This window comes from Dromiciops gliroides, chromosome 3 (genome assembly GCF_019393635.1).
Source record: "Dromiciops gliroides isolate mDroGli1 chromosome 3, mDroGli1.pri, whole genome shotgun sequence".
Taxonomy (NCBI): Eukaryota; Metazoa; Chordata; class Mammalia; order Microbiotheria; family Microbiotheriidae; genus Dromiciops; species Dromiciops gliroides.
The window spans coordinates 77,773,070-77,790,303 of record NC_057863.1 but is presented as its reverse complement, the minus strand read 5'-3'; the positions used below and the strand labels follow the sequence as shown (position 1 = coordinate 77,790,303).

At 38.4% G+C, this 17,234-nt stretch overlaps 1 pseudogene; it reads left to right on the top strand.

The window, feature by feature from the left end:
* The first annotated feature begins 2,870 nt into the window (after positions 1-2,870).
* On the top strand, positions 2,871-3,429 carry LOC122745487 (annotated as a pseudogene).
* Positions 3,430-17,234: the final 13,805 nt, after the last annotated feature.

The window sequence follows — 17,234 nt, the reverse complement described above, 5'->3', positions numbered from 1 at the left end:
TTATTCACTTCCCCCCTCCCACTTTAGAGAGGAATCATGAATTGAATAAAAAAAAAAAGTTGTGCTTGATATTTATTTACTAAGGTATTAAAAAGTAGAAACAAAAGCACTTACCATTTAAAAATATCAAATTATTTAGGTTCTCTAGAGGCAGAGAAACAAAACTAATTACATACATATGACATATAAATAAATATAAATATACATAGATATATATTATCCATATATATTATCTATTATATAACAATACATTGCATGTGTAATGTAGATATAAATATATTGTACATATATAATATATATTGTATATGGATAGCATAAATACATATTTGTATATGTGTGTAGATAGATGATAGATAGATAGATAGATTGAGAGAGAAAGCAAACATACTTTAAAATGGTGAGTTCCATCCAGAAAGACCTGGATTCAAATCCTCTGTCATATATTGGTTCTGTAACCCTGGGCAAGACACATAATCTCTCAGTGCTTTGAGCAATTCTATAAGACTATAAAATGCCTAAAGTGCATTGGAAAAAGGAAGTTCCCTGACCCAGGGGGTTCTTTAGAGCCATCAATGCAATCCCAGGTCCACCCAGCACCCTTATATTTTGGGTAGTAGATGGAGAGCTATCCTTGTAGTAAGGAGGACCAGGTTTAAGTTCTGTATCTGACACATACTGGCTGTGTGACTGTAGGCAAGTCACTTAACTTCTCAGTGCTCTAAGCAATTCCCAAAAACAATACAATAGAGAATAAATGCTGATTTGCTGATTTTTTTTTTGAAGGAGTTTCCTCAGAGGCAATGAAATCACTATTAGTTTCCCCCACCAACTACACACACACACACACACACACACACACACACACACATTACCTGCATATAATATATTGTATATGTATGATATATTATCCCTATATAATCTCTATTATATGTATTTCATAATATATATGTTCTGTCTAGGTTTTATTTTATAATGCATACAGAATATGTTATACATGTATACATATATTATCTCTCACACACATATATGCTAGTAAGTCAATAAATATTTATTAAGATTACACTATGTACCTGACACTGTTCTGTGTGCTTGTTACAAAGAAAGGCAAAGACAGTACCTGACCTTGAGGAGATGACAGTCTAGTTAGGGAAGGGACATATGTATAAACAAGACAAATGCAGGATAAATTGGGCATGATTAACAGTAGGAAGGCACTAGCATTAACAAGAATCAGGAAAGGCTTTCTTGTAGTAGGTGAGCTTTTAGCTGATACTTGAAGTAAACCAGGAGGCAGGGATGAAGAGGGAGAAATGCAGGCATGGGGGACAGCCAGTGAAAATGCCCGGAGTGGGGAGATGGAGTGTCTTGTATGAGGAACAGCAAGGAGGTTTGTACCATTGGATTTCAGAGTACATAGGGGTTGAATAGGGTTTAATAAGACTTCACAATTGGTGTGGGAAAACAGGTTATTATATGCATGTATATATAAATTCATAGCAGCCACCACATGTAACTAAAGTTCATATACATGTATGTATGTATTGTATTGTATAGGCATGTCTGTGCATGTTTATCATATAAATCTAAAAATTGTCTAGTATGCTTTATACCTAACCAGTAATCTATGAACTTCTTCCACTCATTGCAATCCTCAAATGAACCTTTTTTTTTTTTTAAGTGAGGCAATTAGGGTTAAGTGACTTGCCCAGGGTCACACAGCTAGTAAGTGTTAAGTGTCTGAGGCTGGATTTGAACTCAGGTACTCCTGACTCCAGGGTCAGTGCTCTATCCACTGCGCCATCTAGCTGCCCTCAAATGAACTGTTATAACAAATTGGGTGCAAGAAATTGGAAATCAGAGGCAAAGTGGTCCTGGTAATTGGCTGGACAGGGGAAAAAATGCTGCTTTGGGTAAAATTCTATGGGAAAACTTTCAGACAAGTATCTGCATCCTCCTTCATCTCCTCTTTTCATTTCACTTAACTTCAGCAGAGTTAAAGATTGTGGGGATCTACAAATAAAAACTCAATTTCCCTTAACAATAACCTTTGCTACCATCCAGTGTAGTACAGGCTTTTCCTTGACTCCGTAAGCACTGGCTCACCCACTGAGGAAAGAGTATCATCATGGGTTTTGCTCCTCCTTTCTGCTTCCCAAAACCCCAAACCTTAGTCAATAGCCTTCTTCAAAGTTCAGGACCTGCAAGTCTCTCTCCCTGTAATGGTCTTTATCTCTGCCATTTACCAGCCTCCAGAACTGCAGCCTCACATTTCATTATAGCATTAATACTTGACTTCTTAAGTTTCCTCTGTACCTTGGTAATATTTTTTGAGGCATAGATAGAATACTCTATGTTCTAACCAAGCTGGGATACTGGATGAGCAAATTAACTTCCTGGGGAAGGAGGAATGCTCCCAGGGTATCATTTCTTTAGGGTGCCTATTGAAAGTGGTGAGGAGTAGGGTGGCAGCAGCAGAGCAGATGAAAAGATGCCAGGATAGTTCCTTATTTTCTAAGAGATCATCTCTAGACAGAATCTTTGGCTAAATGAGTAGAGATTTAAAAGGGCTCATTAGCGGCACCTAAATTTTATTCCACATAAAAATGACCAATGTCATAGCTAAGCAAATGAAGTCAATAAAAATTAAAGATATCATAATGCATACTATATTTATTTTTATTTTACTGGGACATCACTGTTTTGATCATTGATAGTAATACATTATACTGCATTAAGGGGAAAAAAAAAACTCTATCGACTGGCTCAATAATCACAATGTTGGAAATTTTGCAAAAGTGATCAAGCCTTGCCTGATTCCAGAGCTCTGACTTGGCCACAGGAGGGCGGTCCAGAGGACCCTGGTCAGGCCCATGGACTCAGCCGAGGTGGAGTTCATGGCCAAGAAGGAGCTGGTCACCATCATCCCCAACTTCAGCCTGGACAAGATCTACCTCATGGGGGGGTGAGATCTGGGACTTTTTAATCCTGGTTTACCTGTGGAAGTACCTCTGTGGCTGGAAATTAATCTGAAACAGAGGCAGAAGTGTCAGATGATTCCTCCCCACATGGATGGATGTTGAAAAATTGGAGGAGATCCGAGATGAAGAGAGAAAAGAGGAAACATTTACTCCAATGCCTAGTCCTTACTACATGGAATTTATCAAACTGTTAAATCTTGCTTTGGATAACACCCCCAAGGCAGATGAGATCTGTACCCTGGTTAAGGATATGTGGAATACTCGAATAGCTAAACTCCAGGTATCTGCAGACAGTTTTGTCAAACAGCAGGAAGCACATACCAAGCTAGATAACCTAACCTTAATGGAAATCAACACTACTGGAGAATTCCTCACACAAGCCCTAAATCACATGTACAAACTCTGCACAAACCTCCATCCTGAAGAAAGTGCTCAGTCTCAGGGCTTTTAGAGGAAAATGTAGCAAGAGAGACCTCCTTAAAGTTTTGTAAAACTGAGGGTAGGCAGTGAAAAGGAGCCTAGTTCTGGGGCAGCTAGGTGGCGCAGTGGATAAAGCACCTGCCCTGGAGTCAGGAGGACCTGAGTTCAAATCTGGCCTCAGACACTTAACACTTACTAGCTGTGTGACCCTAGGCAAGTCACTTAAACCCAATTGCCCTGCCAAAAAAAAAAAAAAAAAAAAAAGGAGCCTAGTTTGGTCCCTTGTCCGTTTTTCAGGAATGAACTTCCTCAAAGTTGGTGAGTTCTCAGAATGTCAAAACAACATATAGATGACACTGGGCAGAGTGTCTTTTCCTTTTCAGGAAGAGAAATAACAAGTGTGTGACTGAATATCAATCATCAGGCCTCCCTCATTTTCAGATGATGCTATCCAGTCCCATGTCTATTTCAAATATCCCTGTTGCAAAACAACTACTCCCTGGCAGATTCTACCCTGCCCCTCACCCCACTCTTGCTGAGATAAATGGTGGTACAGTGTTTAGATGCTGTTAGTTCAAGATTTTTGGATTTAACCTTTTCTTACCAGCAGGATGTTGTTTTTCCTTTTCATGTATATTTTCATAAGGTACCAGTGGCACAATAATGAAGGTGCGATTTGGAATTCCAAAAAAAAAAAAAGTGAAGTACCTGCTGGTTTCCATTTGGTGTTTAACAATTACAGTTACTAAATCATGGGATTAATAGGGTGGCCATTATTTCATTGCCATACGAGTGGCTTGCAGCTATGTCACTTTTGTAAAGGTTTACTTTTAAACTTACACGAACTGATGCTGAGAGGAGCAGAACCAGGAGAACATCGTACACAGTATCAACAACATTGTGTGTTGATCAACTGTGAGAGACTTGACTCTTCTCAGCCATACAATGGTCCAAGATAGTTTCAAAGGACTCATGATGGAAAATGCTCTCCACATCCAGAAAAAAAGAACTATGGATTCTAGATGCAGATTGAACCTTACTGTTTCTATTTTTTTGTTTTTCTTTTTTGAGGTTTTTCCTTTTTGCTCGGATTCTTCTTTCACAGCATGACTAATGCAGAAATATGTTTAATATGATGGTACATATATAACCTACATCAGATTGTTTGCTGTCTTGGGGAGGGGAGAGGGAGGGGAAGGAGGGAGAAAGATTTGAAACTAGAAATCTTATAAAAACAAATGTTGAAAACGATCTCTACATGTAACTGGAAAATAATAAAATACTTTTATAAAAAAGGTTTACCTTTAAAAGGATTATATTCTTTGCTCATTTTTGCTAGTTATTTGCTCAAATTTTTAAAAATTGGAAGTAATTTTGTTATATTCCATAGTTGTTGGGTGTTTTTGTTTTGTTGTTTGTTCTACTTTATATATAAATTAAGGAGGCAAAATCATATAGTGGCTAGCAAACTGGCCCCAGAGGTAGGAAGACCAAGGTTCATTCCATGCCTCTGACACATATTGGCTGTGTGACACTGGTCAAGTCAATCTCTCAGTGCCCTAGGCAATACTCTATAAGTTACAGAGAAGGTACTGGCTTAAAATGGTTGAGTTTCTACACGTGGAATTTCCTCATACCAATGAAGTCCCAGGTGCATGCAGTCCCTATCTCTATTTCTATGATTCTTCTAAGAGAAAGCAATGTTACTAAAGAAACATATCTGGGTTGAATATTTTCTTAAATTATTTTGCTGTCTGCCTTCAGAAATCCTACCATGATACTTCATGAGGGTGAGGAATTGGTTTTCAAAAGTTGTGTAGAGGCAGGTAGGCCCTAGAAAGCTCGAAAGGCATTATTGTTGTTGTTTGTCCTTCTTTCTTGAAGAGGACCAAGACATTAGGGTGATGTCATGACTTGCAATGAATTGGATTTAAGTGATGGAGGGCTGTGCACGAACACCAAATTCACTCTCTCCTCTTGCCTGCCATCTATCTATCTATCTATCTATCTATCTATCTATCTATCTATCTATCTATCTATCTATCTATCCATCTATCTATCCATCTATCTATCTATCTATCATCTATCTATATCTCAGAAGGACTGGAAATGGCCCTAGATACTTAAGGCAAATGGAATCAAGTGACTTGCCCATGGTCACACAGCTAGTAAGTATCTGAGGTGATATTTAAACTCAGGTCCTCCCAACTTTAGAGCCAGTGCCATATCTACTGCATCACCAGCTGCCCATTGCCAAAAGGCATTACATAGACTGTCCATTAATCTATTGTTTGTTATCTAAAGAGCAGCCTATCTGTGGAAACCTTGAATACTGGCTGGGAACATCTGGTAGGAAGAAGTTATGTCACAAAGTGAAAAGAGGGATGAGTTAATGTCAGGAGAAAACTAAGTCAAAACTATGTTCCAGTATGTACCAATTGGGTTATTTGGGGAAAACTATGGCACCTCTCGGAGCTTGTAGGATAGTGCTTATACAAGCTACAGGAAGTCCCTCACAGAGTTCTTTCAAGGATACCACTTAGCAAACCTTAAAACCCTATATAAAGGTATATTATTATTATTTCTAAGAAAGACAGTCTCAAAAGTCTTTTATAAGATTTCTAGTTATCTTATAAAAACAAATGTTGAAAGCCATCTCTAAATGTAACTAGAAAAAAATCATAAAAATATTTCAATTTAAAAAATAAAATAAAATAATGTTTTAAAAAGGATAAAGTCAGTTTCCTGTGAGAGCGATTCATTAGTCCTCATTGCTAACTACCTATGATGAAAGTGGGGTTAAGGAGACATAAAGAAGTGATTATGAGGAACAGCTAGGTGGCACAGTGGATAGAGCACTGGCTCTGGATTCAGAAGGACCTGAGTTCAAAACCGGCCTTAGACACTTAACACTTACTAGCAGTGTGACCCTGGACAAGTCACTTAACCCCAATTACCCTGGGAAAAAAAGAAGTAATGATGAAGCTATGGATAACTAAAATAGATTCACTTATATTTCAGGGCCCTAGACATAGTCACAGGACAGAAAAATCTGAGTAGATTCTAACCACATTCCCAGGGTCTATACTAAGAGCACCTCAAAAAATTGTTGAAGACTCCTCCTGTTAGGAGAAATGTAAGATAGGGTGGGGAATGGAACCCAAGATACAAAATGTATTCTGCCAAATATTAATGGGTTTCCCTTCCTAGTTAGCCTCCCCGGTGTTCATCAAGCCTTGAGTTTTATCTCAGTTCTTCCCCATACATCCTTTTAACATCTGTATAGAGTCTCTACTATGGGGGTCTCTGATGAGCATTATTGTATGAGCAATGGATAATAATTTACCACATTTGACATTTTAATAGTTTTTCTCTCCTTTGTGGATGCTCTGGCCACTATGATTATGTGATCTTTCTCTCAAGGCTTTCTGTGAGAACATTTAGAGATTCTCCAGTCCAGTAATTCTCTAGGAAAAGGATGTTTACAGTGAGATTGGTGAGCCTGCATAGGCCTTCCTCACTTAAATCCAATTTAGTGCAAGTCATTACATCACCCCAATGTCATGGTCCTCTTCAAGAAAGAAGGACAAACAACAACTAAAAGGATAAGTTAAGGTTGATATCTGAAATCATTTCATCTTAACTACTTGCCATAGAAACACAGACGTACATAAACACCTACACACACCACTCTACCCCATCACTTGAATTAGTACTGTCAATTGACTACATGATTATGAAGTTTCTGAGCATTATAGCTGAACAGGCAGCATGACTTCAAGGTAAGAGAGACCAGAGTACCCATCCCATCTGCAACAGTGGCTGTTTCACCATGAACAAATCATGTATCTTTCTGAGCCTCAATTTTCTCATCTGTAAAATGGGAACAAGAGCTCACCTCACTATGTAAAGCTGTTAGAAGCACCATATACATGTTAACTACTGTTAAAACTCTTTTAACTGTCTCCTAAGGCATATAGATGGTAGTTGACTTTCAGTGGCAAGATAGAAACCTCATTGGTTGAGACATGGATTTATTTTGAAGTCGTAAAATGTAATTAGAAAGGGCAGCTAGGTGCACAGTAGATAAAGCACTGGCCCTGTATTTAGGAGGACCTGAGTTCAAATCCAGCCTCAGTCACTTGACAGTTAATAGCTGTGTGACCCTGGGCAAGTCACTTAATGCTTATTGCTCCACCAAAAAATGCAATTAGAAAATACAGAAAACCTCATCTTTCCCTAAAACAAAGAAACAAACAAACAAATCTAGATTTGAAAAATCTTGCTTTTTGTATGAAGCAGTATTGTAAGCTTTTTATTTGAAGAAAATGTATATAAAACTCATTTTTGGAAGACCTAATGGTATTTTGATTCATTTATTGTCTATTTTTGAATAGAGTCAAATGTGTAAGTCCAATGAAAGTGCTCTTCTTTTCGTTTCTTTTTTTGTCTTTAAAGATTATTTAATGCTAAATGTGGTATCTTCTATGAGAAGTGAATAGATTTAGATTGCTGAAAGAATGACAGCTCTATCCCCAGACTATGGCTAGGCTGCAAAGGGTGGTGTGGCAACTTTGCAAATTTCTTTTCCCTAATGTGTGAAACAAGAAAGAATATCAGACACAATCTTTCCTGAATATATGTGTAATTTGAGGTTTATGCAGAATCAGTTCTTGGCAATAATTTAGGAAATTTAAAAGTGAAAAGGTTCCAAGTAATGAATCAGTCACCCAAGGAATACAGAAAATGATATTGATAACAATTATCTTTTCCCTTTCTTCTCTGGTGGCTGAACTATTTGTGTTGTACCCCAAAGAAATTAGCTTTAATTCTACCTAAGATAAAAGAATCAAGAGGGTAGAAAAAACAGAGATTCTTTCTAGTGCCAGATGGATACTTTGGGAAAAAAAAATGATTCTTGGGACTGCACAAATGAAGATCCACAAACAGAAAAATAATGCAGCTGGTTTTGATGCTGTGGAGATTCTAAACAACTAAAAAAATAAAGTTATATAACCTTGATTGGCATAGAAATGAGGTAAACCCTAGGAGACCAATGGGTGTATTATACTAAAGATTTAGGGCTTTTTATTCCTCAGTGGAGTCACAATAATTCCTTCCAACTTTTCACAGAACATGATTGCTTTTTACAAAAGTAAATTAATTTTCTAACATAGGGCTTTTTTTCCCCCCTTTTTGGTTCTTTGGTAAAGAAGAGTGTCCTCAAATAGAATGACTCAAAATTGCCCTTCAACTGTGAAAAGTGTTAAAAAAAAAATTCCCTTCACATGTGAAAAGGTAGAAGTGGAATGTTAATGCTAATCCTCTGTAGATGAAAGTGACTTCAAGGACTTTAAAAAATAATGAATAAAAAAGAAAAAATTTAAATGGGCTTTTATTCTTTTCTTTTAATATTCATATAATATGTAATTTGTTGCCTTTCTGAATTTGGGTGTTGATAGATAGATGGATAGATAGAGGTAGAGATAAATTTAGTAAATGCTAACTTCCAGAACAAAGTCAGTGTTCTATCATACCAATTCATTTTCTCTTTGTCCAAATCTAAATGGAAGCTCCTACTGCATCATCTTTCAAAGATACCAGGCATGGTGGTACCTATAGTACGTGGTGCATACCTATAGTACCTGTTGTTAGAGAGCCTGAGGCTGGTGGATCCCTTGAATCTGAGAGTTCTGACATGAAGTAGGGTTAAAAGCCAATTAGGTTTCTACACCAAATCCAGCAGCAATATGACAAGTCCCAGGGAGTGAAGAGGCATCAGGCTACCTAAGGCCAGGTAAAGAGACTGAGGTCAGGAAATCAGAACAGATTAAAGATTTTTGTTTGTTTGTTTTGTTTTTGTTTTTGCAGGGCAATGAGGGTTAAGTGACTTGCCTAGGGTCACACAGTTAGTTAAGTGTCAAGTGTCTGAGGCCGGATTTGAACTCAGGTCCTCCTGAATCTAAAGCCAGTGCTTTATCCACTGCACCACCTAACTGCCCCCAGATTAAAGATTTAACGGTCATCAGTATTGGGATCAGAACTATGAGACAAAAGCAAGGGAAAGGAAAGGAGAAGGTAAAGTGAAGGGACAACAAAATACCCAAAAGTAGTTGACATACTAGAATTATTTTTCTGGATGTGACAAAAGTGACCTTCATAACTCACTTTAGGCTGTGCATCTTTAGTGATGGCCATTCCCTTGTTAATGATAATAAACTATATTATAGTTTATTTCTCATGAATGGATTCTATCTACATAGTGCCATGTCTGTGTTTTGTTTTGTTTTTTTAAAGGCCCCACACCATATGGTGCGCATTTGAGTTATAGTAATATAAAATAAACCTGCGTTAATCAGTTTCCTGATAATATACACTACCTTGTTAAAAGCTTGGGTGTGTAATGCTCAGAAAATAAATGAGGTACCTATGTCAACCAGTTAGGTTTGAATGATGCTAAAGAATTCAATTTGACAGTTAAATGATGGACCTCCTACAGTGGGAAGGGTATATGAACCAAGACCCAACCACGAGGAAGGGATCTTTGATCTGAGTGATGTCAATAGATCTCCTTTTATTAATATCCTGCTGGCCATATTAATAAAATGATTAAATTACCCAGAAACTATGTCTCTCATATTTTTAATCGTCTTACTATTCATGTAGCAAAGTAAAATAAGCAGAAACAACTGTCCCCGGTGCTTAATCTGACTCAATATCAATCAATCAAATAAGTATTTATTGCTTGTTTCCTGTGCATGGGGTATTACCCTAAAGACATGATGATACCAAGAAAGGCAACAAATAGACCCTGCCTTCAATGAGCTCATATTCTAATGAGGAAGACAGAAGGAAAACAATTATGTTTATACAAGATATATGCAACATAAATGGGAGGTAATCCCAGAAGGAAGGCACAAGTAGTGGAGGAGTCTGGAAAAGTCTCTTAAAAAAAAAATGAGATTTGAACTGAGTCTTGAAGGAATCCAGGAGACAGAGGTAAAGAGAAAGAGCATTCCAGGCATGGGGAGATGACCAGTGAACAGCCACTAAGTACAGTTAATTTAGTGCCCTGTGAAATAAATAGCGCAAAAACCCCAGTGTTTATTGAATCTTTAAACCTCTAGAGCAGAGCTTCTTAAACATTTTCCACTCATGAACCCTTTCTGCCCAAGAAATTTTTACAAGGTTCCAGGAATACAGGTATATAAAATAGGTATACATAAGGTTTTTTGTTTTGTTTTGTTTTTTCAGAGCAATTGGGTTTAAGTGACTTGACCAGGGTCACACAGCTAGTAAGTGTCAAGTATCTGAGGCCGGATTTGAACTCAGGTCCTCCTTAATCCAGGGCCAGTGCTTTATGCACTGTGCCACCTAGTTGCCCCCATACATAACCTTTTACTGTTGCCAATTTTTTTTGTGATTCCCACATTCAGTTATGTGACCCCATATGGCGTCACAACCCACAGTTTAAGAAGCTAGTCTGTAGAGGAAAGTGTAAGAAGTCTGAAGTAGGAAGGGCCAAGTGGCAAAGGGACCCTTTTATGTTTGCTCTTGGAAGTCACAGAGAGCCACTGGAAATGATTGAGCATGAAGCATTCAGCCTTCACAGTGCTCCACCTCTCCAACTAAAAGAGCACATTTCCTTACCTATTCTCCAAGCACCCAGATTATTTATTACAATTACGCAGCATTTCAGCATCATTTTCTTGTTCTATCGACTTACACTCTTCTAGTTGTGTATGTCTTAGTTCTCTTTATTTCACTCTATGTCAATTTATACAGATCTTTCCAATGTCCTTCTGAATTTCTCAAAGTCATCATTTCCAATGGTGGAATAATATTCCATCAGATTCCTGTACCACTCTGTGTTCTGCTATTCCCCAATCAACACGTACTCACTCTGCTTCCAAACTCACATGATATGTAATGTTCATTTAAGAAATTAGTATGATTTTATAGAACCTCAAGTGGGAATGTAAATGCCACTTAGGTCAATCCACCCACCCCCTCTACAACAGACTATAATCTTCCTATGAGCTGAGCCTTAAAAATGGATTGCTTTTTATTCCCCTCCACTCCCATAGGGTACTCTGTCCACAACATAGAATTAATAATATGTTAAATAAGTGAATGACTGAATATTTTGGAAAGTTGGCCATCCAGGCTTTGCCTCAGTACTTCCAGTGACAATATTTGACCATCTTTAATCATGAGATACCTCTTATTTTCCAGGATCTTCTTGGTCAGGTGACATGTATTTATCAAAAGCATGTAAATACTCACTATCACCTTACTTATCTGGGGTATCAACTCCCCCCACTAATTAGCAATTTTTGTTCTGTCATTTCCATTATAAAGGTCATTCTTCCTTGTAGAGAACAAATAAAATAAGAACTAGGCATAATTATTGTTCAGTTATTAGTTATCATCATCTCATCCTCTTTCTCTCTCGCTCTCTCTCTCTATATATATACATATATATGTATGTGTATATATGTATATATATACATATATATGTATGTATTTACAAAAAAATTCCCTTCTTTCATCTTCCCATTTCTCCTAACATAGCTTAAAAACCAAACAAAGGGGGGTGGAGCCAAGATGGTGGAGGAAAGACATTAAATACACAGAGCTCCTGACATAATTACCCCCAAACAGCAATAAAACAAGCCCTGGAGCAGCAAAACCCACAAAAAGATGGGCTGAGATTATTTTCCAGATTAAAGGGGGCAGTACTTGGCTGCTAGCAGAATCCAAACCCCACCCCCCCCATACCCCCATCACACCTACACAGATCCCAAACACCCTGTGCAAAGGGAACCTACCCCCAGCCTCAGAATCAGCTGCAGCACCAGCATCTTCTGGAACTAAGTTTACTGTCAGGTGAGAGGGCTGAATGGCTGGCCTTGGGGTGGGGGGGGTGGAAAACACAGAGGTGTCTGCAGAACCTGAGGAGGAGTTCAGATATCCCAACCCAGCAGGGAACCAGGAAGAAATCTTGAGTGGTGGAAGGCCCAGGTGGGGGAGGGGCTTAGGCTCATTGAAGCTGAAAACGGTTACCTTTGGACCAGAGAACAGGCCAGGTGAGAGAAAAACCTCACTTCCCTCAAACCAAAACACCTAGGACCCTCTAAAGCTTGACACAGTGTAGCTTGCAAGTAGGGTCCTGCCATAAGAGGGAGCTAAAAGTCAGGTAAAAATGGCAAGAGGAGCAAGCAAAGAAAGTCGAGAACAATAGAAATTTTCTTTAGCAACAAGGAAGATCAAGGTGCACCCTCAGAAGAAGATAACAACCTCAGGGCCCCTACATCCAAAGCTTCCAAGAAAAATATGAATTGGTCTCAGGCCAAGGAAGCAATCAAAAGGGACTTTGAAGAGAAAGTAGGAGAGATAGAAGGAAGATTTAGAGAGGTAGAGGAAAGAATGGAAAGAGAAATGAGAGCAATGCAGGAGAGCTAGGAGAAAAAAGTCAACAGCTTGAAAAGCCAAATGGAAAAGGAGATAAAAAAGCTGTCTGATGAAAATTATCACCTAAGAACTAGGATTGAACAAATGGAAGCTAGTGAATTTATGAGAAACCAAGACACAGTAAAGCAAATCCAAATAAATTAAAAAAAAAATAGAGGGCAATATGAAATATCTCCTTGGAAAAACAACTGACCTGGAAAAGAGATCCAGGAGAGATCATTTGAAAATCATTGGACTACCTGAAAACCATGACCAAAATAAGAATTTAGACAACATCTTCCAAGAGATTGTCAGGGAAAATTGCCCTGGTGTTCTAGAAGCAGAAGGTAAAAGAGAAATTGAAAGAATCCACCCATCACCTCCTGAAAGAGATCTCAAAAGGAAAACCTCCAGGAATATTATAGGCAAATTCCAGAGCTCCCAGGTCAAGGAGAAAATATTTCAAGCAGCTAGAACAAATGGAATTCAAATACTGTGGAGCTACAGTAAGGATAAAACAAAATCTAGCAGCATCTACATTAAAGGACCAGAGGGCATGAAATATGATATTCCAAAGGGCAAAGGAACTGAGACTACAGCAAAAAAAAACAATCACCTACCCAGCAAAACTGATTATAATCTTTCAGGGGGAAAAATGGGACTTCAATGAAAAAGAGAACTTTTAGGCATTTGTGATGAAAAGACCTGAACTAGGGGCAGCTAGGTGGCACAGTGGATAAAGCACCAGGCCTGGATTCAGGAGGACCTGAGTTCAAAAACCGGCCTCAGACACCTGACACTTACCAACTGTGTGACCCTGAGCAAGTCACTTAACCCCACAAAAAAGCCTCACACACACAAAAAAAAGACCTGAACGGAATTAAAAGTTTGACTTTCCTATACAAGACCCTGGAGAAGCATAAAAAAGGTAAACAGGAAAAAGACTTCATGAGGGATATTAAAACATCAAACTGTTTACATTCCTACATGGGAAGATAATACTTCAAACTCATAAGAACTTTCTCAGTAGGGAATTCACAGAAGAAACAAATCTGAACTGAATATGAAGAGATGATATCTGTAAAGCATTTATGCTTTGTTCTTTGTGGGGCAGACAGGGTGGGATGTCTTATGTCAGGCCAGATTTGGGCTTGGGGCCTACTGTGTCCAGGGCTGGTGTTTTGTCCACTGTGCCTCCCAACTAACCCATGATGATATCCTTAAAATAGGGTTGAGGAGTAGGAGGAATAAAATGGGGGAGGGGGAAGGGGAAGAGATGCTCTTGGGAGAGGTAGTTTACATGAAGAAAACAAGAAAAAAGCTAATGGAGGGGAAGGGAAGAGGGGGAAGGAGTGGGGGAGTGAGTGAAACTTAGTATTATCAGAATTGGCTCAAAGAGGGAAAAACATACATACTCAAGTGGGTACAGTAATATATTTTTGCCCTGAGGCAAAGTGGGAGGGAAGGGAGAGAAGGGGGGGGGAGAAGAGGGGAAGGAGGGAAGGGCAGATTGGGGGAGAGAGCAGTAAAAAGCCAAACACTTTCAAAGAAGGTGAAGATGTTCTGCATAATTGCACAAGTATGACATTGAATTCTTTTATTTCATAGGGAGGATTGAGGATGGAGAGAAAAAGAAAAATTTAGAACACAGAATTAGCTCAAAGACCTTAATCTCAAAAGAGTGGGCTCAAGGAGGGAAAAACATTAACACCCAATTGGGAGGAATAATTTATTTAACCCTACAGGAAAGTAGGAGGGGAAGAGGATAAGGAGCGAAGGGTGAAAAAAGGGAGTGCAGAGCAGGGGAGGGGGCAATCAGAAGTAAAACACTTTTGAGGAGGAATAGGATAAAAGAAGATAGAAAATAGAGTAAATATCATGGGAAAGGAATAGGATAGAGGGAAATAGTTATGATGATTGATTATAATGGCAAAACATATGGTACCTACTTTGCTGGACTATTATGAAGAAAATTCTTTGTCAAATTAAGGTACTATATACAGGTAATGATGAACAGGATATCAGAAAAACCTGGAAAGACCTACATGAACTGAAGGAGAGTGAAATGTACTGTAAACAAACTAACAGCAATAGTGTAAGATGATCTGCTGAGAAGCATTTGTTTATTTTCAGCAAGGCAATGATCCAATATACCCCTGAAGGACTTATGAAAATTGCAACCCACCTACAGAGAAAGAACTGATGGTAGCTGAAAACAGATGGAAACACATTTAAATTTTTTTTTTCTTTGACAAGTCCTTAATTTGAAGTTTTGTTTTTAACTGCTTTCTCTCACAACCAAGCTAATGTGGGAATGTTTTCCATGACTACTCATGTATAACTTATTTTGAATTGCTTGAGTTCTGGTGGGTGGGTGAGGGGTGGGAAGGGAGGGAGGAAGAGAAGTTGGAACACAAAGTTTTTTGGGGTTTTTTTTGTTTGTTTTTTTAGTGAGGCAATTGGGGTTAAGTGACTTGCCCAGGGTCACACAGCTAGTAAGTGTTAAGTGTCTGAGGCCGGATTTGAACTCAGGTACTCCTGACTCCAGGGCCGGTGCTCTATCCACTGCACCACCTAGCTGCCCCCTGGAACACAAAGTTTTAAAAGAATTTGATGTCTAAATTTGTTTTTACATATATTTTGGAAAATAAATCCCACAACCAGTTAACCATTTCATCAGTTCTTGCATGTTACTGAGAATCAGATCCAAAATAAAATTTATTTTTATTTGTCCTTCCATCTTGTAGAAGATGAAATTATCAATAAGGCAAGTCAAGAAGGTATTAGCTTCTCTGCTTTTCCAGATATCTACATAATTGAAAACCTTCATCACTGTATTATGCCTCTATGCCAAGATTTTTTTTTTTTTGGCAGGGCAATGAGGGTTAAGTGACTTGTCCAAGGTCACACAGCTATATGCTAAGCTTTTCATCGGTTTCCATAACTCCTCATGCTTCTTTTTCCCCCACCCCCATTTTGGTTCTTAAATTTTCCTTATGTGAGTATGCCTTCTTACAATATGATGCTATTGCTAAGATCCCTTTACCTATCATGTTCCTTTTGAATAAGATGTAACCATATTAGGGAAAACTAGCACTTCTGGCATGAAGGCTTGTTGAGCTCAAAAAGAGCTCTGTTCATTCACCTTTAGTAGGCACCTGTGTAACAACTCTTTCAGCATTACCATTATTCTGGCTTCAATATGCCTCTACCTAGCAAACAACGTCAATAGCTTTTATGGGGTAACAAAGTAAACACTGATTATGTGTATCCCCTGTTAGATGTAGTAGAGAGTAGTCCCAAAGAAGGAAGAATAGAAGCTGAGATACCCAGAAACTCACAGTAGACAAAATTGAGGTTTTTAGTGGACATGAAACTGGAAAGTAAAGGCAAGATGAGCTAACTTAATAGATGCTCACACCAAGGGCAAAGGGTTTCCTTGTGTTCTCTCTCTGTGTCTCTCTATCTCTCCTTCTCCGTGTCTCTGTCTCTGTTTCTGTCTGTTCTGGTGTCCCTATATCTCAGAAGATAAGAAACTTGATTATTCTCTCTTGGTAGATTAGAGGTTCAAAGTCTTATAGAATACTGCCCTTTTTGTTCTTCTCTTTCCTCTGCCTGGCAAGGAATTTCCATATGAGCTGACTAAGTGTGATGCAGTGGGTCTCCATAAAAGCAATCATCATGAAGCAAAGGTTGCTTAGACTTACTTTCCCCCAAAAAACCCTATATTTCATGCAAAGTTGTAGGCTCCCCAGCTTTTCTCTCTGGGTGTGTTTTTACGTTATAGTCCTATCCATTTCCTTTAGATATATGCAGATCCTTTGTTACATGAATGACTGCTAAGATTTATTAAACTATTTTCACCATGCAAACTCATTATTTCCACATGCTAATGAAAATGATTTGCATATTTGTCTCTGAGTCAAAATTTCCCTAGAGTAATTAATGTATAGTTTAATTCTGTGTGCTCAGTAACTATGTACTACTCTTTGCAAGGAAGGACCTTTGTGAATGTAAACTGTTGGATTTAGTCTGCTGATATACAATTTTGCCAAGATCAAAAGATCCAAAGTTCACAAGGATATGTATAAATAAATGCATGTCTATTGAATGAAGCATAGTAACGAGGCTGAAATAAGATTTAGGAGACACTGGAGCCATCAAGATTTCAAGGATAGATGACAGAGGTGGCTCAGATCAGATGAGAACAGATTGAAGCTTAAAAGAAGACTCTTTGGGGCTAGAAAGTTTCATTTGCAAACATCATCCCTGTACCTATAGCTAAAACAAGAAAATCGACTCTAGATGGATCAGAGAAGCTTAACCTTGCCAAAGTGAAGTCATCCAAGAAAGACTTCTTAAGCACATGTTATGTGTAATTAA